This window comes from Haliotis cracherodii, unplaced genomic scaffold (genome assembly GCF_022045235.1).
Source record: "Haliotis cracherodii isolate W230 unplaced genomic scaffold, xgHalCrac1.p SCAF_13, whole genome shotgun sequence".
NCBI lineage: Eukaryota > Metazoa > Mollusca > Gastropoda > Lepetellida > Haliotidae > Haliotis > Haliotis cracherodii.
Window position 1 is genome coordinate 5,694,784 of NW_027266268.1, and position 22,110 is coordinate 5,716,893.

Below are 22,110 nucleotides of genomic sequence, written 5' to 3' on the forward strand. Positions count from 1 at the left end.
TAGGTTTAGGAGAATAGAGATAGTTGGAGGGGAGTAGTTCGACATCATGAATGAGAATAAGCATTCCTCCTCTCAGATCATACATTCTGTGACTCTTGGTCAGGTTAAAAGTACCATATTTATTAAATTAACTGGTCTGAATCTGTCTACTTGCAGCCTATATGTTTATGTTTGGGTAATAATGTAATTGGTTCAGTAAAAGGAATCACAAATATTTTTTTCTTTATTATTAGTTCCATTGGCAAACACAATTGTGCCATGATGTGTCTCCCAAATTTGACAAAAATTATGCAAATTTTGAATAATTAAAATTTTGAGAACCATCTTTTTACTTCCCACCAGGTCTCAAAACTATTTTCATTTATGTAAAAACTCCAAAGTAGCTTTTGTCAACATGGACAGAAAAGTAAACCTTTGCTATAACATTTACAAAAAACTCTTTTTAATTGATTCATGTCATGTTTAGCTCATCTGACAGTCCTTTTAAGAGCATATTTATGAAAAAACATGTTCATTTTTTTCTAGGGTTTAAGGGTATGCATGTAAGCAAAGAATTAAGAAAGGCCTTGTGTGTCGTTATGAAAATTTCAAAGCTATGTACAGAGCTACTCGGACAATGTTTTGATTATCAAAAATGCAAATATTGAATACTCCCCATGTAAGCAAACAAACCTTCCACTCAATACATCATGTACCTAGCTTGCCTCCAGGCTATTAACAACTTCATAACCACATAAGTCATTCACAATCAGAAGTTATTAAAATGCATATGGATGTTATCAATCATGTTGTTTTTGTGTACACACAAGCTACTCGCACTTCCTGCTATTTACATATAGATGTCACATCTCTACAGGGTCAGTACATACATAGCTTAACTTGTGTAGGTAATCTTATATACAGCAGGCACGAAAGGAGCATAAGTTTTCAGGGAGTGAGTTGGGTTTAACACCGCTTTTAACAGTATTTCAGTTATATTGTCGCGTGTCAGCTTAATGTGGGAGGAAAGCCTAAAGTGATGCAGGTCTCAGACGTTAACCACTTCAGTGAAACCCACGAGTATGGTGCTGACAAACCTAGAAACATAATCGGGGCGAACCGGGATTCGAACCCATAATCATAGGTTTCTGGCGTGCCCAGGGGACGCAACTCTGCACCGCGAATTGCAGCACATCAGACGACTGGGCCACCCATGCCCCCATATGTTTTCAGTACATAGGCACTCATTGAGTCACCCCCTATTTTCTTATCTAACATGAAACTTTATGTTTATCAATTTCAAACTTATTATCATAGTGTTGCCTTCCTGTTACCTCAATGAAAAAAGTTATTTTTGTAAAGTAAAAAGTATACATGATGATATAAATGTTTTTTTTTTTCCTGAAAATATGCACACTCGAAAATAACAACATTGGGGATAGCGTCAGCCCTATGATACCCCTTGTGGGTACACCAGGGTAGATTGTGGGAGATTCAGACCTGACCCTGGGTATACATTCAGGCATAGGATATGGTTACCCTATTTATGAACACCTGGGGGGTGGTCGGATAGCCTAGTGGTTAAAGCGTTCGCTCGTCACGCCGAAGACCCGGGTTCGATTCCCGACATGGGTACAATGTGTGAAGCCCATTTCTGGTGTCCCCCGCCGTGACATTGCTGGAATATTGCTAAAAGCAGCGTAAAACCATACTCACTCACTATGAACTCCTGGTGTCATCACTGATTATCAGTGATCTATTCATATCAATTTCACCACTATTTTGCCCTTTACGCCCACTGGAATCTGTTGGGGCAGAAAATCAGGACTTCTCTGGCGTTGACATTTTAAATTAACACAACAATATGACCAAAAATTATTTAGCAAATCTTTAGGCTAAATTCACGTGAACTTATGGCATGGTGTCTTTACCGTAGCAGTCTTTTACATTTCAGTGTTCAAAATTAAGTTTGAAAGTCATGGAGTCCTTATTATACAATAATCGGACTGCATCCATGGTCTTGTGGATTGGGTATTCATGTTAAACTGTGGCATGGTACTTTCTCGGGGGGCTAGCACTATAAGAACACATTAGTCAGCAGTCAGTACAAGCATCCACACACATGCACACACACACATATACACATGCACATGCACACATGCATGCATGCATGTCGCTTTTAAAGTGCAATAATCTTGAAACACGACGTTAAACCCCATTTCACCTTACCTCACATGTATTTAATCAATTATTAATTTAATGTTGCAGTTGTTGGTATATGTTCTTTTCATAAAGTTATCCAAACTATAGCAAGGTGCAGAGGAAAATGAGTGTTAAATGATCTCAATTTATTTTGTGGGTGGTGACTGTTAGCTTGAAGCATCTAAATATAGAAATTTAATGTCACCCAGTTTGATTGAGATGAATAGGCGAAGTAGATTGGGCTCATAGTTTCTCGTTAAACTGATATACATTTCGATATATTAAACATTGCGATATATTAAACATTGCGATCTATAATATCATGCAGCAGAGCTCCAGATAGGCTTTTGGTGTTGTGGGTATTTTACCCATGCATTTTAAAATCATTGGGTATCAGTAATTCTATCTGGGTATTCAAATTTCTGTTACCCACTAGTTTTTACACATGTGGGTATTTAAGTTAAATATTTAAAAACACTATTCATCTAGTTCCTACAAACTGGTGTCATGTGGGTTCGAGAGCTGTATAGGACTAAAAAATACCACGATACGTCCACAAGAAAGTGTGATGGCAAATGATCATGATGTAACTGTCATCGTGGAGTTTGGCAAGGTTGACGGAATGCCCGTTTATAATTTCAAAATAAGTTGCTGATTTGCTAATCGAATACGCAGGGTTACTTCACAATATTTTGATGATACGCACAAGTTTTATTTTTGTAGCGTATCTGTAATGTTCGTTGCGTATTTGATACGCTTGGATTTGATTTTACTGCATATTTCTGCATTTCTGATGCGTATTTTACGCAGATACGCAGCTTGTCTGGAGCTCTGTACAGAGGTTAAATAAACAATCATGGGGACATAAGTTATAATTACATCATTGCCACAGGTATTTGCAACATGTGACCAGAGTGACAACACAACACTGTTAAAGTCAGCACTAGAACATGGAGGCTTGTGAATCTAAAACATAACTAGAATAGAAAGTAATGATTTTGTTAGCCCTATGATGTATGACTTTTTTTAAAGTTACCAAATTGGCCATTGTTTCCACTTTTTAATGCAACTTCACTAGTTTGTATGTATAAAATGTCATCAACAGGTCAATTCGTCGTTTCCTAAATAAATGTCTTCATTTTGATTCAAAAGGAAAAAAAACACTTTTATATTATTCATATTTTTATTCATAAATGTCAGTTAGTACTTCTCGTCTAGTCAGTATTACACAAGCCTCAGGATAGCACGATTGCATGTGTTTTAAATCCTGTTTGCTAATAATATTTACACATATGTCTGTTTAGATTTGTAATCTGTGAACCAAAGTTTGTCATTTGGTGACACAAATGCATATTTCATCTGAAACGATAGAGGATCCATTTATTTAACTATGTTTCATATTTGTTTATCAAACATGTTAATATTATTCTCTATTTAAAATAACCCTGCTACAAATGTACTTTTAAATATACTTCTGAAAAAAATAATTTTTTAAATGACTATATCATGACAAAATAACTTAAGTCATATGTAAAAAATCTGGTGTTCTTAACTTCTTTGGAGTAGTATATGTTGCAAATCCACTGTGACATGATGGAAACAGAGACTATATATTACCTTGATCTGTGTACATCTGGCGACAACAACGCTGGGACAATATTGTACCCCAACGTTCCACAACACGCTCAAGTGCGACAATGACCATCTCGCTTGTGTTGATTTGAATGTCAGTTGCCGGATAGACCTGGGTCGCTGTGACCTAATACCTTTCAAATGATAATGAACTACCTACTCCTTTTTCATGCCCCCAAAATTTAACATAAATCATGTGAAGGCTTGTCAGGTGCTCTTTAGCAAGCTTGTTGCTTTTTAAGTTGTATGACATAGGGATAGCTGATGTGCGCGTATCAGTGTCATTTAAGTTGATCATTATAGTGTTATACATCAGCGATAGGAGAGGATTATGTGTAAGTTGATCAGCTCATGATATATCAGTCTTATACATCAGTGTTGGGAGAGGATTATGTATAAGTTGATCAGCTAATGATATATCAGTCTTATACATCAGCGTTGGGAGAGGATTATGTGTAAGCTGATCAGCTCATGATATATCAGTGTTATACATCAGTGTTGGGAGGGGATTAGGTGTAAGTTGATCAGCTCATGATATTACAATGTTGGGAGGGGATTATGTATAAGTCAGTCAGCTCATGATATATCAGTGTTATACATCAGTGTTAGGAGAGGATTATCTGTAAGTCAGTCAGCTCATGATATATCAGTGTTATATATCAGGAGCTCATGATATTACAATGTTGGGAGGGGATTATGTATAAGTCAGTCAGTTCATGATATATATGTGTTATACATCAGTGTTAGGAGAGGATTATGTGTAAGTCAGTCAGCTCATGATATATCAGTGTTATACATCAGGAGCTCATGATATTACAATGTTGGGAGGGGATTATGTTTAAGTCAGTCAGTTCATGATATATTTGTGTTATACATCAGTGTTAGGAGAGGATTATGTGTAAGTCAGTCAGCTCATGATATATCAGTGTTATACATCAGTGTTTATAGGAGGGAATTATGTGTAAGTTGATCAGCTCATGATATTACAATGTTGGGAGGGGATTATGTGTAAGTTGATCAGCTCATGATATTACAATGTTGGGAGGGGATTAAGTGTAAGTTGATCAGCTCATGATATTACAATGTTGGGAGGGGATTAAGTGTAATTTGATCAGCTCATGATGTTACAATGTTGGGAGGGGATTATGTGTAAGTTGATCAGCTCATGATATATCAGTGTTATAAATCAGTGTTAGGAGAGGATTATCTGTAAGTCAGTCAGCTCATGATATATCAGTGTTATACATCAGTTAGGAGAGGATTATGTGTAAGTCAGTCAGCTCATGATATATCAGTGTTATACATATATGCTCAGATGGGATTAATATATTATTTAATGTTCATGGTTGTAAACTTCAAAGGAGTTGTTACTCAGAAATGTGTGTTATTGCCTGTGCTAGCCGGCGCCTGTCACCACAGTGGCAACTTATTCAGATAAGTAACTCTGCTGAGATGCTCTCTCTGTTGGCAATGTAAATAACAGATGTAATTTCACCATCAATTTATGTCAATGGCAACTGACTTGAAAGTGGATCTTTTTGTCATTAAATATTTGAATGTGTATAATATTCTATGATGTGTACTTTGATGTATTAAAGCCTCTAGGTGCATCGACACTGATATTCACAGTTCTCACGTAGGATTTTGCAACAAAAAGAAACTGTTTCCTATGAGTTAATTCCGATTGCCCACAGCTGAGGGGACGTCCATTTGATCTTCTGGAGGAGGAAGTCACTTGGGACTTTTTGTCCAAAAACAATCTGTACCAAAAAATACTGGTAAAAAAAAATTGTCTTCAGGTTAAAAAAATAATCATTCATCATATCTTAAAATATATCGATTGCTTTCTCCTTTCATAGAATTTTATATTTTTTAAACGTTGACTGGAAAATATTCAGTCTCAAACACAAATGCCAGGCCACCCAAGGATATTAAATAGGCGGTCCCTGAGCTAAATAGGGATCCATTTGAAACAGAATACAACTCCATTTGAAACTGTTAACTCGCAAGTGCTAGTTGTGCGTGGTGTGATGCATTTTCACATAGTTCATTATGTTGTAGGACAAAAGAGTATAACACATGTATTTAGCACCAGATGTTATGATATTCATTTATTTGTATGATACTGTCACTGGTGAAAATGGTTTCTGTAAGTTTGTCAACAAATGTCTGAATGGAAGAAAAGCCTGCATACTTTGTACGCACACATGGTACAACGTACAAACATGCCATCAGTAGCCAGGGGTAACTTTGTAAGGAGTGTGTGTGATCATGCACAAAGAAAGGGTCAGTTGTGGATGTAGTTGGTGGAGTTGCTGGGAGGGGGATGCAGATGATGTTGCAGATGATAATGAAGTCAGTGATCAGACCAGATTGATATATTTACATGTTTTACAATTTTTTATTTGGCCACAAAGTGAAAGGTAAAAACGTCAGAAATTATCAAGGTGTTAATTTGAGATTGTTGCCTGCAAATAAACTTGATGAAATAAACTTTTTAAAAGAAAATGTGTTTTCAAATTAAGTTTATGGGCATTTTTCAATGAAAGACAGCATTAAGCTTGCTATTATTCTTTTAATTATGGCATTTTTTTATTTCTTAAGCTGTAAGTGATAATATATCAGCACTTGGGCTCTTTCCAGGAGCTGTTAAAGAGCTTGCAGCCTGGTCTTAACCACTTCTACATCAGATGACCCACATGGTGGTGTCAGTCACTTTCAGAGAGAACTTTCTAGATCAGATAATTGATTTTATCAAGAATATAGGCAAAAACTATTCATGTACTTTCAACTCCTATGTGAAGTTCACAGAAGACCTGAGATGTTTGTTTGAGATGGTATATTCGGTCACTGCTTGGTACATGCAACTTTAATTGGTATGTCCAGCGCTCCAGTGTATCAAGTGGAATTGTTTTGAATCAAAGTTTTGTCTGCATTTTCTGGACAAATTGATTGTTAGTGGGGTAGATATTTTAGCAGGAACTCAGGTATGTGTGGGCGGAGAGTGTGAAGGACATTCGATCAGCTGATTGTGGTACTCAGTGTTTGAAATTAAGCAATAAAGTGAAAGGGTCAATGCCTGGATGATGACCCTAAAGTTAAGAGTTTGGGGATCCCTTTATTCAAAAACATTAGAAGAAGACCTGAGGGACTCAAGTACCCACACGTTTGTCCTAACACCATGGTACAGGAACCTGGATTATGATCTGTGTTTGTGTCTCTCTATGTGTTTTCCTGTGTGTCTGTGCCACCCTGTGTGTCTGTGCCTGACTGTCTGTGTCTCTACATGTCTTCCTGTGTGTCTGTGCCACCCTGTGTGTCTGTGCCTGACTGTCTGTGCCTCTACATGTCTTCCTGTGTGTCTGTGCCACCCTGTGTGTCTGTGCCTGACTGTCTGTGTCTCTACATGTCTTCCTGTGTGTCTGTGCCACCCTGTGTGTCTGTGCCTGACTGTCTGTGTCTCTACATGTCTTCCTGTGTGTCTGTGCCACCCTGTGTGTCTGTGCCACCCTGTGTGTCTGTGCCTGACTGTCTGTGTCTCTACATGTCTTCCTGTGTGTCTGTGCCACCCTGTGTGTCTGTGCCTGACTGTCTGTGTCTCTACATGTCTTCCTGTGTGTCTGTGCCACCCTGTGTGTCTGTGCCTGACTGTCTGTGTCTCTACATGTCTTCCTGTGTGTCTGTGCCACCCTGTGTGTCTGTGCCACCCCGTGTGTCTGTGCCTGGCTGTCTGTGTCTCTACATGTCTTCCTGTGTGTCTGTGCCACCCTGTGTGTCTGTGCCTGACTGTCTGTGTATCTACATGTCTTCCTGTGTGTCTGTGCCACCCTGTGTGTCTGTGCCTGACTGTCTGTGTCTCTACATGTCTTCCTGTGTGTCTGTGCCACCCTGTGTGTCTGTGCCTGACTGTCTGTGTCTCTACATGTCTTCCTGTGTGTCTGTGCCACCCTGTGTGTCTGTGCCACCTCGTGTGTCTGTGCCTGGCTGTCTGTGTCTCTACATGTCTTCCTGTGTGTCTGTGCCACCCTGTGTGTCTGTGCCTGACTGTCTGTGTCTCTACATGTCTTCCTGTGTGTCTGTGCCACCCTGTGTGTCTGTGCCTGACTGTCTGTGTCTCTACATGTCTTCCTGTGTGTCTGTGCCACCCTGTGTGTCTGTGCCTGACTGTCTGTGTCTCTACATGTCTTCCTGTGTGTCTGTGCCACCCTGTGTGTCTGTGCCTGACTGTCTGTGCCTCTACATGTCTTCCTGTGTGTCTGTGCCACCCTGTGCGTCTGTGCCTGACTGTCTGTGTCTCTACATGTCTTCCTGTGTGTCTGTGCCACCCTGTGTGTCTGTGCCTGACTGTCTGTGTCTCTACATATCTTCCTGTGTGTCTGTGCCACCCTGTGTGTCTGTGCCTGACTGTCAGTGTCTCTACATGTCTTCCTGTGTGTCTGTGCCACCCTGTGTGTCTGTGCCTGACTGTCTGTGTCTCTACATGTCTTCCTGTGTGTCTGTGCCACCCTGTGTGTCTGTGCCACCCTGTGTGTCTGTGCCTGACTGTCTGTGTCTCTACATGTCTTCCTGTGTGTCTGTGCCACCCTGTGTGTCTGTGCCTGGCTGTCTGTGTCTCTACATGTCTTCCTGTGTGTCTGTGCCACCCTGTGTGTCTGTGCCTGACTGTCTGTGTCTCTACATGTCTTCCTGTGTGTCTGTGCCACCCTGTGTGTCTGTGCCTGACTGTCTGTGTCTCTACATATCTTCCTGTGTGTCTGTGCCACCCTGTGTGTCTGTGCCTGACTGTCTGTGTCTCTACATGTCTTCCTGTGTGTCTGTGCCACCCTGTGTGTCTGTGCCTGACTGTCTGTGTCTCTACATGTCTTCCTGTGTGTCTGTGCCACCCTGTGTGTCTGTGCCACCCTGTGTGTCTGTGCCACCCTGTGTGTCTGTGCCTGACTGTCTGTGTCTCTACATGTCTTCCTGTGTGTCTGTGCCACCCTGTGTGTCTGTGCCTGACTGTCTGTGTCTCTACATGTCTTCCTGCGTGTCTGTGCCACCCTGTGTGTCTGTGCCTGGCTGTCTGTGTCTCTACATGTCTTCCTGTGTGTCTGTGCCAACATGTGTGTCTGTGCCTGACTGTCTGTGTCTCTACATGTCTTCCTGCGTGTCTGTGCCACCCTGTGTGTCTGTGCCTGGCTGTCTGTGTCTCTACATGTCTTCCTGTGTGTCTGTGCCAACATGTGTGTCTGTGCCTGACTGTCTGTGTCTCTACATGTCTTCCTGTGTGTCTGTGCCACCCTGTGTGTCTGTGCCTGACTGTCTGTGTCTCTACATGTCTTCCTGTGTGTCTGTGCCACCCTGTGTGTCTGTGCCTGTCTATGTGTCTGCTTGTGTCTGTGCCTCAGTATGTCTGTGTCTTCCTGTCTATGTCTGACTCTCTATGTGTCTTCCTGTCTGTTTGTGTCTCAATTGTCTGCCTGTGGGTCTGTGTGTCTGCCTGCATGTCTGTGCCTGTCTATGTGTCTGTCTGTGTCTGTATGTCTGTGTTTTCCTGTTTGTGTCTGTCTCTCCACAGACCTTCCTGTGTGTCTGTGCCACCCTGTGTGTCTGTGCCTGTCTATGTGTCTGCTTGTGTCTGTTCCTGTAGGTCTGTGTCTCTCTCTATGTGTCTTCCTGTGTGTCTGTATGTCTGTGTCTGACTGTCTGTCTCTATTCCTGTGTCTGTGTCACCCTATGTCTGTGTCTTCCTGTCTATGTCTGACTCTCTATGTGTCTACCTGTCAGTCTGTGTCTCTATGTGTCTGCCTGTGTGTCTGTGTGTCTGCCTGCCTGTGTGTCTGTGTGTCTGCCTGCGCTATCCAAAGCACTACCGTTTGATAGCCACGTGACACAAGTCACCAATTCACTCACTCACACTCCACTGCTGACGTGTTTGGAAGAAGTCCGATGAATTAAGATGCAGCACTGTCTGTGTCTACTTCTGTCTGCGTGTCTCTATGTACCCTAGCTGTGTCTGTGTCTATTTCTGTCAGTGTCTCTAAGTACCCTCCCTGTGTCAGCGTCTGTGCCTGTCTCTGTGTTTGTTTCTCTCTACGTGTCAGTGTCAACAACTGTTTTTACACTGAGTCAAACATGAAATAAATGAGAACAGAATTCTGATGGGAACTCACGTGATGTAATGGTTGAGAAGAGGTAAGTCTTTCTTGCAAGACGGAGGACAAGAAATATTCATAGGCAAGTGAACAGTTACAATGTACTTCAGAGCGACACAGCATTTTATGCTTTTTGCACTGGTGTCAAATGTGGGTTATCTGATCATAAATCAGTTTGATTTGAACCAACATTAACCTCATACCACTGCATACATGTAGCAGACTTCTGCGGGTCATTGGTCCTGTGTGGATCTGTAAAACTCCGACGGTGAGGGTGACTGGTGAATTTTGTCAAATAACAATGTTTGGTACTTTCATTTTAGTTTCTTGAGCTATTCATTCTTGTTGATGTACAAACATCTGATAGCTTTATAAGTGAAAAGGATAGAGTGAGTATGGTTTTATGTCATTTTTAACAATATTCATGTAAAGGTAAAGGCTTTTTTGCTTTGTTTTAAGTTATTGTGTTGATTGCAATGTTAAGAAATTAAAATGGAAGCGAAGTACCAGTTTTAAACAAAATAATTACTTTTTCCCCAGTTTTACTGCCAAGAGCACTCAGCTTAGAATCCTAGAATTGGAACTCTTAAGTGTGGATTTTTGCTCATGCAATCAAATAGTGGTTTGCAGTCCTCTACTTTATTCTGTTGTGATATACCTGGACCATTGCTGCAGTGTAAAGACATACTCACTCACTCTCTCATCACTCACTCACTCACTGACCGCCTCCGTGGTCTAGTGGTAGAGCGTCCACCCAGAGAGCAGAAGGTCTGGTGTTCGATCCCCGGCCGCGTCATACCAAAAGACGTTAAAAGATGGTACTTGTTGTTACCCTGTCTGGCGCTCGGCATTAAGGGGCTAAAACAAGGACTGGTCAGGTCAGAGTCAGTATACTGTGTCTGAGTGGGGTATTCATGTTAAACTGGGACATGGTATCTCAGTGTGCTAGCACTATAAATCGGCATCAGTCCGGACTAGTACATGCAGCCCCACACACTCACGCACGCATGCACGCAGGCCTGCACATTGCTATTGCACAGAGCAATAATCTTGGACGCAACGTTAAAGGGGGGAACATTGTCATGTTCTTGTGTCCATATTCATCTTGTGTTCTGCTTGGTTAAGAAAGGATAATATAAGTTTATAATATCAAGGTCTTTCTTGGTAAATAAACATGTTTTCATGTGTACATCTCTATCACCCATATTATTTTCATATTTGCCATGAGAACATATATCATCTTGAAATACAGTAATTCATTCAAATATATATCTAAAGATTTGATTGACTGCTTGAGCCCATTGTCACTGTGATTCAGTAAGTAAATGGCGAGGTCATCAATGCATATGCATGGCTTGGATGTTGTGTTTGAATGCAAGGGTAAATGGTATGATGCATACTTTTGACGTCAGTAAGTGATGCAATATATGCTCAAGGATGAAAGACGAGTGTATGGTGTAACACAAAGACCGACACTCTGACAGGAGCGATCGGCTGGATGGTCTTTAATGCCGCTTGCATAGTGTTTTATCAATAGTCTTCTGTGCCTCCATGGACTAAAGAGTGCATTTACAGTGGTGGTATTGTCGGAGGCCATAATGACAGTGTCTGAGTGCAGGCAAGTGCAGACACGAGTGCGTGTGGTGAATGCTGCAGGAGGAGTGAAGTGTGACGTGAAGCGACATGGCTGTGTGCATGGTTATGCTTGTTTATGATATTTCAATTGAAGATATTATCCTGGGTTCCAAACAGCTTCACAAGCTGTAGGACATGTGGGAGTTTGAAAGACTTAGAATTAAGGATTAGATATCATCATCATTGTCATCGTCGTCGTCATCATCATCATCATCATCATCATCATCATCATCAATTTATATGGCACCCAAATTCGATTACATAGGTGTCAGTATCACACTACATGCCAAGTAGCTCTTTCATTGACTGATATGATATCTGGCTAAATAATATCAGAACATCAGAAACTAGTATATTTAATTGACTATATCTGGTTAGATAATACCGGAACCTTTATAAGTAGCTTTCTTGACGAAACTGGTACATTTCATTGACTATATATGATAAATAATATCAGAACGGGAAACTGCCTTGAAGAAACTAGTAAATTTCATTGACTACATGATGAAGACTGATCAGATAATACCAGAACCTATATAAGTAGCTTCCTTGAGGAAACTAGTACATTTCATTGACTATATCTGGCAAAATATTATCAGAACTAGTAACTGCCTTGAGGAAACTAGTACATTTCATTGACTATATCTGACGATACATCGGTCTACCTGTGCGTCATAGTTTTCATGCAACAATACGATACACAATGTTTTCTTCTGTATCGATACAAGAGGATAAATTTGCAAAAATAAAATACTTACTCGTTTAATGACCTCAGCATTTCTTTGTCAGTTAAATATCACAAAATTAGCATTCAAATTCACTACCAAAAATAGCCGTAACGGACATGTGTCTACAGCTAGCTTTTCCTTTTGAACCTGCTCTGAAATATTTGTAGTTAGAAGTTTCTGTACAATTTGACGTAAATATGCATATCGCTGTACGTATCGTATCGTGACCTATGTATTATGATACGTATCGTATCGTGACCTATGTGTATTGTTTCACCCCGAGAAACTAGTTCATTTTATTGACTACATCTTGTGAAATAATATCAGAACTCGTAGCTTCCTAGAAGAAAGTAGTATGTTTCATTGACTCGATCTGGTTAAATAACTTACTTGTGGAAACTAGTATGAGCATCAGTTGATAGCGTATCATCAGATGTTTATCCTGACAATTCATATGGTGTTATGTTAATAACTTTCGCCATGGTTTTAGTGTTAACCTAATTGTAGGCAAGCAAGTTCAACTAACAGGATCCTAGAATATCAGTCAAAATGTACATTATATATTCATGAACACACATCGTAGCTCATGTCAACTGAGTGTTTCCTTGTGTGGTTAACAGCATGATGTGTGTGAGATGTTGTTAGGAAAACAGTACCTATTTAAGATGGCTATCTTTATTCATGACATGTATGGAGTATGAAACGAGATGAAGGATTATTGTCTGGGAAACTCTACACGTGTACTGTCACCCGACACGGCCATTAATTTACCATCAACAGTCCAGCTTAAGTGTCTGACAGCTACCTTTATAAAGATACACAACAGTAACAAAGACTGTTTTTACTGCCATTGAGATCTACCCGTGAAAATCCGGTTAGTATTGGTCTTCAGCAACCCATGCTTGCCGAAAGAGTTGACTAACGGTATCGGGTGGTCAGGCTCATGGACCAAAGATATCAATCACTGGATTGTTTGGTCCAGACTCAATTATTTACAGACCTCCGTCATAAAGCTGGAATATTGCTGCGTGTGGCATTAAACAACAAAGAAACAAACAAAATCATTGAGATCCTGTGTATATCAAATAAACCAGTATCTTCATAAATTCATTATACAAACAACGGATATTACTAATTTACCGTGGGAAGTTTCTTATGACCTGGCGTTTATGGTTTGTGAGAGCAATGTGAGTGGACAGGTGAGATAACGAGGAGACAGGTACAAATCTCAGTGATCCTCAGGTAATCTGGCGGACCTGCATTGTTGATCTACCACTCACTTCACGGTCGGTCATCGTTGTGGACAGTTGTGTATGGCCAGGGCTGTCAGGGGCATTGGAGGGTCAGACACTTTTGTTGAGTTAATAATTACAGGGCTAGTCCTTCTTTGCCCCCCTTGGAACATCATATGGCCTAACTTAAGGGTCCATGGTATGTCACAATTTACTGAGGGTACACATTGTATAACTAGAGTCCATGGTATGTCATAACTAGGGTTTATAATCATGGCGGTCACCCTGGTATAGCTGGGGTACACATACAGTAAACAAGGGTCCATGGTATGTCATAACTAGGGTTTATAATCATGGCAGTCACCATGGTATAACTGGGGTACTCATACAGTAAACAAGGGTCCATGGTATGTCATAACTAGGGCGGTCACCATGGTATAACTGGGGTACTCATACAGTAAACAAGGGTCCATGGTATGTCATAACTCATAAGGTACATGGTATGATAAAACTAAGATCTATGGTATGTTATGAATGGGTCCATAATGTCTACCAAGGGTCCATAGTATGGTCTAACTAAGGTACAAAGTATGGTCTAACTGGGGTCCATAGTATGGTCTAACAGGGGTACATAGTATGGTCTAACTGGGGTCCATAGTGTGGTCTAACTGGGGGTCCATGGTATGATCTAACTAGGGTACATGGTATAGTATGAAAGGGGTCCATAGTATTGTCTAACTGGGTCCATAGTATGGTCTGACTGGGATTCCTAGTATGGTCTAACTGGGGTACATAGTATGGTCTAACTTGGTCCATAGTATGATATAACTAGGGTACATGGCATAGTATGAATGGGGTCCATAGTATTGTCTAACTTGGTCCATAGTATGGTCTGACTGGTGCACATGTATGGTCTAACTGGGGTACATAGTATGGTCTAATTGGGTCCATAGTATGGTCTAATTGAGTCCATAGTATGATCTAACTAGGGTACATGGCATAGTATGAATGGGGTCCATAGTATTGTCTAACTTTGTCCATAGTATGGTCTGACTGGGGTTCCTAGTATTGTCTAACTAGGGTCCATAATATGGTCTAACTAGGGTATATGGTATGGTCTAACTAGGGTCCATAGTATGGTCTAAATAGGGTATATGGTATGGTCTAACTAGGTAAGGATAAGAATTTATGGATGAACAACTTCTTTATTACAATTAAGAGCGACGTTTCGGTGTAGGTTCTAACACCGTTATCAAGCAAGTGAACTAGGGTCCATCATCATAGTCGACTGTCCCATGAAAGATACTTCTAGAGCCAGACCTTCAAAGGTGTCTCGCATTCAGAAGACATAGAACCATGTAAAAGTGTCATGTAGTCGTTGATGTCGCTGGTACAACTCTGCATGCAACCCAACTCTATGTTGCCACCCATGTTATATCATGAAGTCATCAAGTGACTCCCACTTGTCAAACCCATGATGACTACAAGTCTTCACATACCGATCCCAATGTCAACTGAACCTTTATAATTAACATATAATGAACAAAAACGTTAAGGATCGTGAATAGTTTGGGGGATATTTTGGGGATATTGTAGTGAAGACTGAGCTCACAATTGTATAAAAATATCCTCAAAAATATTCATGATCCCAGTACCTTTTTTTGGTTCAGTATATTAAGGATCCTACGGAAGTACGGAAGCCTTTTAAGGCCATTTGTTATTTATATTTTTTTTCGATACTATCTTGAAATTTCAACTTCTAGAACTTGAAATTTCAACTCAGTATCTTGAAATTTCAACTAAGTATCTTGAAATTTCAACTTAGTATCTTGAAATTTCAAGATAGTATCGAAAGAAATTAAAAAAAACAAATGGCCCTAAAAGGCTTCCGTAGGATCCATAAGACTAAATCAAACTTTGCCTGTGTCCTGAACTTAGGCTTTTTAGTGAATTTATTAGTTTTGGCAAAAGTATCATGTAACCTTTTCCACTTAAACCACAACAATATTCAAATAAGTAATGTTTAGACTTACCTTTACTTCAGCCAAGGATTTCTGTTAAATGATAGTTCTCATGTTATATCCAATTTCACAGTGATAAACACTACTTCGGCTCTCTTAAAGTAGATTGCCACTTGTATAGTGTTATGTTGCTGTCTATATCCCTGTCAGCTGTAACGGCAACTGATTCTCTAACAGTAAACAGTCAGCTGATGTAGCTCCGCCTTAAGACGTGGAGCGTGACACCTGAAGCTGCCCTACCCAGTCAGCTGATAGCGTGTGTCTGTATACACCCCCCACCCCCATCCCTCACTCCCACCCCTCACAATCCCACCCCCCACTGCTCCGCACGCTTGATAAACATAACACTGAATGATGTAGTGTATTCACCTGAAGCTGCGGATCTAATAGAAGTACGAGGCTTGCTCCCATCTGTTATCAAAAGTAACCCTTGTGCAGCTCCATTTAGTTATTGACACGCAGTTTAATTATTTATATTTTTATTCAACCCAGAATTGATGAAATAACCAAAAAAATTCAATAGTTGTAGTTTAATAAGTTTTTTGTCCAAGAATAAAGTATTTTGTGTAAACATAAATCTGATATCATGTTGCATCATTTGTCATCGTCATGAATGTTTAGCATCAGGTCATCTCTACATAGTATTTACAATGACTTTCAGTACGCAATAAATGTCACCATATACAATGGTTCATTTTAGTCGCTTCAGATAAACTGCGTTTTTATGTAAAATACACAAAACAGATTACCATTACCCAGGTAGTTTAGAGTTGCTTGCTTACAAAAATGCAGAGAAAATGTAAAAAATACCAATAAAATAACACTGTGTGGAATTACCCTCTTATAGCTTTTTCGGCTTGTACCTGTATTTCTTAGGCATCACACATTCATGAGCTCTAATGCAGTATTAAATAATGCATTGAAGAACGCTATGTCTTGCTTATTGTTAATTTAGACATGTATGAAGAAACCCAACAGTCATACCAACAGATGTTAAAATATTGGGCTTGTTGTTACCCTGCCTGGTGCAGTAAGGGGCTAAAACAAGGACTGGTCGGCTGAGAGTCAGTATACTGTGTCTGAGTGGGGTATTCATGTTAAGCTACGACATGGTGTCTCAGTTGGCTACCACTATAGAATTGGCATCAGTCCAGACTAGTACATGCAGCCCCACACACTCACGCACGCACACACGCACGCATGCACATTGCCATATAAGAGCAATAATCTTGGACGCAACGTTAAACCCCATTTCACCTCACTCACTCACTCAGGGGGAACATTGTCATGTTCTCGTGTCCATATTCATCTTGTGTTCTGCTTGGTTAAGAAAGGGTAATATTAGTTTAAAATATCAAGGCCACACACATGCACACGCATACACGTCGCTATAAAATCTATAATAATCTTGGACGCAAAGTTAAAGCCCATTTCACCTCACCAACCCAGAATGAATAACTCCACCTCTATACACATGTATGTGATACATCATTGACTGACACAGACAGACAGGGCAGGGGGGTGTTTGAAGAAGAGGCGTGGGAGGTCGCATGGCCATGCACTGTACCCAGTGTTGACTCACAGTAGGGGGTGGTTGGAGATTAGTGTGTGGTAATGTCACTGGTTAATCCTCTGTTAATGTAGAACCATGTGATTCTAGGTAATAACATTCAGACCAGAACAGATTGTGTTCGTGTTTCATGGTCAAATGAATCAAAATCTCTGCAAATGAAAACATCGATGCAGTTAATGCTGTTTCAATGAAATAAGCTTTTTTAAATAATTGTTATTATATTATTGTTAAAACGTATGAAGTATGCTTTAATAAGCAGTATCACAGAATGCTGGAACGCAATGGGAGTAGACAAATTCTACCATGAATCAGAGGTCTCAAATCACAATTACCACCTCTATTTTGACAGCTGCATGCTTGTTCCAAAATCAATTTGACATGGTCAAAATCTACATGTAACCTGGAATGTTGCCGAGTGTGGCGTAAAACAACAAACCAACCAACAGGGAACCTAGCTTTATGTTTAAAATGGTATGATCCAGGCTTCAGATCATCTGACCTTTATGTCAAGCTGACCTTCTGGAACAACTCTCTCTCCATCAATATCTACCTCATTACATCATCAACACCATCTTCCATAATGGTAGGGGAATGTTTTTAGATGAGTCTGACATAAAGCGTTAATGATGGCAAAATAAATCGTTCATATGAGCTTTTTAGTAACCTAGGTGCTTTGAGTGTTATTTATATCCTATTTGCATTTGTTTTCAATGACCTAGCTAGGTCTTTTATCATTTCTAATTTAACGCTAAATATACACAATCAATAATTCACCAACTGATTCTATCTGAACACTGATGTAATGCTCCAGCCCCAGCCTGTAACACATGTGCCATGTGCTGCAGTGAAGACCTTTATGCAAGACTGGTTCCTGGCTGTCTTAACATTGCATCACATTTATAATATGTCTATATTAGTCTGCTTCTTTTTGAGATATATTTCGACTGATCTGTAGGATTGCAATGAGGCTATTTACAGATATCTTTGAACAACAAAGGGGAATTAATGTCAAATATCAGCATTTTTCCTACATTACACAGAAACAAATGCAGATAGAAATCAAAATTGGAAATCTGATTCTGTCCCTTTAATTCATCATTGCACTGGTCTTTAACATACTATACACTGCCAAAAGCAGTTTTTGTCAGTGTTCATGCAAATACTCATGAAGATATGATTAGAGAAAATACATTTAAGGATACAATTAATTAATTCTAATATTTTCATCCAAGTTTTTTAGAGTGAGTGAGTGAGTTGGGTTTAGCGCCGCTTTTAACAGTATTCCAGTTATATCACGGCGTGTCAGCTTAATGTGGGAGGAAAGCCCGAAGTGATGCAGGTCTCAGACGTTTACCACTTCGGTGAAACTTATGAGCACGGGTATGGTGCTGACAAACCTAGAAACATAATCAGGGGTGAGCAAGGAACCGGAATATGAACCCGTAATCATAAGTTTCCGGCGTGCCCAAGGGACGCAACTCTGCACAGCGAATCGTGGTGCCTTAGACGACTGGGCCACCCATGACCCCTGTTAGAATGTTGAGGCATTTAATTTTTGTTTGGACCGCCTCTTTGGTCTAGTGGTAGAGCGTCCGCCCGGAGAGCGGAAGGTCCGGGGTTTGATCCCCGACTGCGTCATACCAAAAGTCGTTAAAAGATGGTACTTGTTGTTACCCTGTCTGGCGCTCAGCATTAAGGGGCTCAAACAAGGACTGGTCGGCCCGGTGTCTGTATACTGTGTCTGAGTGGGGTATTCATGTTAAACTGCGGTATGGTATCTCAGTGTGCTAGCACTATAAATCAGCATCAGTCCGGACTAGTACAAGTAGCCACACAAACACACACACGTACATGCACGTCGCTATATATATAAGTGCAATAATCTTGGACGCGACATTAAACCCCATTTCACGTCACCATTTAATTTTTGTTTGAAAACAAACAGTTCAAGACATGTTGTGTACAACTGTTGACATGAAGGGGGAATGTTTGGCAGATTAAGTTCATGGAGTACTTATGTCAGAAAGTAGGGAACACAGAGTGATTTTCTTCAAACTTTAGGTGAGTGAGTGAGTGAGTATGGTTTTATGCCACTTTTAGCAATATCCCAGCAATAGCCCAGCGTGGGACTCTGGAAAATGGGCTTCACACATTGTACCCATGTGGGGAATCGAACCCAGGGCTTCAGCATGACCAGTCAACACTTTCACCACTATGCTACCCCCCGCCCCTCAAACTATAGGTAGGTGATTGGGTAGCCTAGTGGTTAAAGTGTAGGTCTGTAGGTTTGGTTTGTATGTTGTTTAATGCCGCACTCAGCAATATTCCAGCTAATAATCCATAATCGAGTCTGGACCAGACAATCAGTTATTAATATCATGAGAATCGATCCAAGTAATTGGGATCGATGACATGCATCAACCAAGTCATCGAGCCTGACCACCCAATCCTGTTAGTAGCCTCTTTCAACAAACATAGTCGTCTTTTATGGCAAGCATGGGTTGCTGAAGACCCATTCTACCCCAGATCTTCAGGATGAGCAGAGATGGTGTTACAGTACTAAAGGTCAGGGTAGAGAATACTAAATGTTAATCTTGTGATCAGTAGACCAATGCCAAGCAGGTCGCTGGTTTTGTGTCAGCAGCTTGTGGAATTCATGCTGGTGTGTTGTTATTGATGGTATTTATTGATTTGTCATGTTATGGTTTTTTTAATATTGATGCCATACCAGTTGAACTAGGTCATATATTGTCTCTAATTTCTACATACAGACAGCTGGTGTGTGTATGTGTGCATGTGCATGTGTTTATCAGTGTGAAGCTGCTTGTCACTGCGCAGGTGCTTGTCAGTGTGAAGGTGCTTTTCAGTGTGAAGGTGCTTGTCAGTGAGCAGGTGCTTGTCAGTGCGCAGGTGCTTGTCAGTGTGAAGGTGCTTGTCAGTGTGAAGGTGCTTGTCAGTGAGCAGGTGCTTGTCAGTGTGAAGGTGCTTTTCAGTGTGAAGGTGCTTGTCAGTGAGCAGGTGCTTGTCAGTGCGCAGGTGCTTGTCAGTGTGAAGGTGCATTTCAGTGTGAAGGTGCTTGTCAGTGAGCAGGTGCTTGTCAGTGCGCAGGTGCTTGTCAGTGTGAAGGTGCTTGTCAGTGAGCAGGTGCATTTCAGTGTGAAGGTGCTTGTCAGTGAGCAGGTGCTTGTCAGTGCGCAGGTGCTTGTCAGTGTGAAGGTGCATTTCAGTGAGCAGGTGCTTGTCAGTGTGAAGGTGCTTTTCAGTGTGAAGGTGCTTGTCAGTGAGCAGGTGCTTGTCAGTGTGAAGGTGCTTGTCAATGTGAAGGTGCTTGTCAGTGTGAAGGTGTTTGTCAGGGTGATGGGTGTTTGTCAGTGTGCGGGTGTTTGTCAGTGTGAAGGTGCTTGTCAGTGTGCAGCGGTTTGTCAGTGTGAAGGTGTTTGTCAGGGTGAGGGTGTTTGTCAGTGTGAAGGTGCTTGTCAGTGTGAAGGTGCTTGTCAGTGAGCAGGTGCTTGTCAGTGTGAAGGTGCTTTTCAGTGTGAAGGTGCTTGTCAGTGAGCAGGTGCTTGTCAGTGCGCAGGTGCTTGTCAGTGTGAAGGTGCATTTCAGTGTGAAGGTGCTTGTCAGTGAGCAGGTGCTTGTCAGTGCGCAGGTGCTTGTCAGTGTGAAGGTGCTTGTCAGTGAGCAGGTGCATTTCAGTGTGAAGGTGCTTGTCAGTGAGCAGGTGCTTGTCAGTGCGCAGGTGCTTGTCAGTGTGAAGGTGCATTTCAGTGTGAAGGTGCTTGTCAGTGAGCAGGTGCTTGTCAGTGTGAAGGTGCTTGTCAATGTGAAGGTGCTTGTCAGTGTGAAGGTGTTTGTCAGGGTGATGGGTGTTTGTCAGTGTGCGGGTGTTTGTCAGTGTGAAGGTGCTTGTCAGTGTGCAGCGGTTTGTCAGTGTGAAGGTGTTTGTCAGGGTGAGGGTGTTTGTCAGTGTGAAGGTATTTGTCAGTGTGAAGGTGCTTGTCAGTGTACATGCCCTCTTGTAAATATTTATCTGAAGTGAACTGTACATTGTAGTCGCTCATTGTAATTCTGACAGTGAAAGAGTGTGAAAAAGAATGATACATTGAGTGAGTGAGGTTAAATCCCAATTTTAGCAATATTTTAGCAAGACATATCATGGTTGAAGAAATGCATCAAGAACTAGCTTCACATCTTTTATCATGGCATGAATGTGATCCATATGTGACGAGTCAGTGTAGGAACTACTTGTGGTATCACAAGGGATGTTGTGAAACAGGAGCATTATCAATATCATACAGGATATATTGTCGGGAACCTATGACTCTTGGAGCTGCCTTAAGGACAACCATGTCAACATGTTCAATAACAGTGGAAGATATTGGTATCTGATGATTGAACATCATTCATGTATTTATTTGATCAGATACAAATCATTCCACTTACTTCCACCCCCAGTTCCTTATTAATACTGCAGAAGATCCAAGGTAGCATAGGTTTTCAACAACCCATACTTGCCGTAAAAGGTGACTATGCTTGTCGTAACAGGCGAGTAACGAGATCGGGTGGTCAGGCTCGCTGACTTGGTTGATGCATGTCATCAATCCCAATTGCATGGATTGATGCTCATGATATCAATCACTGGATTGTCTGGTCCAGACTCGATTATTTACAGACCACCGTCATATAGCTGGAATATTGCTGAGTGCGGCGTTAAACAACAAACAAAGAAACAAACTAATACTGACGTGCCTCTAAAAGATCATGGATTTCCTTGTGATGTGCTGACCTTGATTTAGTAGCTGGTATTCAGCCTGTGCAGGCAGCGAGTGGTCGGAGTCCTAGTTAAAAAATACCTTCTCGTAGCCTGCTGTGAACTCAAAGGTCACATGTATCCTAATTGTACATTATATAATGCCATCATTTTATGTGTGGCCATGAATATAGCCCGGGTGTTAGTTGCATGTATATTGTTTA

The 22,110-nt window shown here is 40.9% G+C and overlaps 2 protein-coding genes across 5 annotated transcripts in view; one reads left to right on the forward strand and one right to left on the reverse strand.

Moving 5' to 3' along the window:
• LOC139459542 (zinc finger CCCH-type with G patch domain-containing protein-like) overlaps positions 1-22,110 on the forward strand; it is an 86,088-nt gene that overhangs the window by 56,324 nt on the left and 7,654 nt on the right. The window lies entirely within an intron of this gene.
• Positions 1-22,110, reverse strand: part of LOC139459540 (uncharacterized) — a 56,227-nt gene that overhangs the window by 23,974 nt on the left and 10,143 nt on the right. The window contains exon 1 of one of the 4 annotated variants that reach the window (XM_071241070.1): positions 15,576-15,726. The exons of 2 other annotated variants lie outside the window; for them this stretch is intronic. The gene's annotated coding sequence lies outside the window, so the exon portion shown is untranslated. Of the gene's footprint in view, positions 1-3,798; positions 3,878-15,575; positions 15,727-22,110 lie in introns of those variants that run through there. One more of the 4 variants, XM_071241071.1, reaches the window with a different exon arrangement.